This window comes from Crocuta crocuta, unplaced genomic scaffold, assembly GCF_008692635.1.
Source record: "Crocuta crocuta isolate KB4526 unplaced genomic scaffold, BGI_CrCroc_1.0 scaffold20, whole genome shotgun sequence".
Lineage (NCBI taxonomy): Eukaryota > Metazoa > Chordata > Mammalia > Carnivora > Hyaenidae > Crocuta > Crocuta crocuta.
This window is the reverse complement of record NW_027527932.1, coordinates 6,213,513-6,215,275: the sequence shown is the minus strand read 5'-3', so window position 1 is coordinate 6,215,275 and position 1,763 is coordinate 6,213,513. Positions and strand designations below refer to the sequence as shown.

The 1,763-nt window shown below is 48.2% G+C and overlaps 1 protein-coding gene across 1 annotated transcript in view; it reads left to right on the top strand.

The window, feature by feature from the left end:
- RAB2A (RAB2A, member RAS oncogene family) overlaps nucleotides 1-1,763 on the top strand; it is a 64,408-nt gene that overhangs the window by 13,868 nt on the left and 48,777 nt on the right. The window lies entirely within an intron of this gene.

Below are 1,763 nucleotides of genomic sequence, written 5' to 3'. Positions count from 1 at the left end.
TAGGAGAGAGAGAGAGACAGCGTGAGCAGGGGAGGGTCAGAGAGAGAGGGAGTCACAGACTGAAACAGGCTCCAGGCTCTGAGCTGGCAGTCAGCACAGAGCCCGACGCGGGGCTCGAACCCACGAACCGCGAGATCACGACCCAAGCGAAAGTCGGACGCTTAACCGACTAAGCCACCCAGGCGCCCCAATAGTGGTACCAATCTTAACAGAGTTACTTGAGCAATAGAGGAGTTAGAAGTGTGAAGCATCGGAACAGTGCCCGGCAGCACGGTACACGCTCTAGGCTGACCTATGTAGTCATTATGAATTGAGAAAAGCTGCCAGCAGGCCCTTTGAGTGTCCTAAGTTGCAAAGAATAAATGAGACCCTTGCCGGTAGCTGTTAGACTGAAATATACTTCAATTTTGTAGCTTGTCGGTTGGTGTATCTTCTCAGCCAGTGTCTGCTTATTTTTCACAGAGATCATTACATCACCATTAAGCAAGTTGAGTCTCCTGTCCTGGGTATTTTTAAAATACCAAATCAGGCCCAGAGTTTGTTAATCGAATTATAAGATAAATTAGCAGTTGTCAACCAAGCCGCATGTATTTTGTAGATACATTGAAATATTTTCCCAAGTGGCTATCCTGTCAGTAAGAAAATTCAGATTCCATTTTCATTGATGAAATTGAATTCCATTTTCAGTGTATCTGGTAATGAAGGGTAAAACAGGTGCTGTTGTTTCGTGCTGGCCCTCATTTCACAGTTTAGCTTTGGGGGGCTCAGCGTTGTGGCCGATCTGCCCTTTGCCCGGTAGGCCTGAAGCTCAGTAGCAGTCTCATAAGCGTCATTCAGTCCTGACACAACTAGCCACACAGTTGTTCTTAGTACAGGGGACTAAACAGAAGAGGCTTTCGTGTCCATTTCTGAGGTGTTGGGGCACGCCTGAGGGCGGGGTGAGCTCCTCAGTGGGCACGGGCTGTGCGTGTGGAGAGAGCTGCCAGCCCGCCCCTGGTGGGGACAGGCCCGCTGACGGCCTGTCCCCAGAGCGCTGCCAAGCCCGATGTCTCCCCTCGTCCCCCCAGCCTAGAGATGCCAGCACTTTCCTCCTGCTGCCCGTCTCTCGGCTTCTTTACCATCCCTTCTTTGAGCTTCTCCGCTTTTTCTTTCCTGTAACTAACTCCCTACATTAAATTCGCTCTGTTTTAAATATTTAAATACGGTTTCTGTTTTTCTGGTTCCATCCTTATCACACTCATCAGGACAATTTATTTTCCTGGTCATTAGCATGTATTTGTTTTAAAGGAGCGTTGGAATGTTTGCTCAGATAGGTAGAAGACAGTATCTTGATTCTGCTGCTTACTTTGCCTGATGAGTAGAAGAAGGGGAAAATGCTAAGGTCAGGTCATGACTAAGTATTAAATGGTGGAACAGAGGAAGTAAAAGACAAGGATGTGTCTATGAAATACTCCTTACCCTTTGACTACCACCTCAGTGAGAATTGTTAACAATAGGAATCAAAGAAGCAGTTCACAGAGAGCTGCCCGGGTGTAATTGCACTGAAGGTCCAGAGTGGAGGGCTGCTGTTCACAGGGTGTGTGCAAGCGCTGTTACACTGGACCGGCAGCATCATTCTTCTCTGGGAGCTTGTTAAAGAGCCTACTGAGTCACATTCTGCATGCGAGCAGGGTCTCCAGGTGACTCTACGAAAAGTTCGGGAAGCGTTGGAGCAGTGGTTTTCACCAGTTTTGTATTGTTGGCATGTGCATACGTGCGAGCGA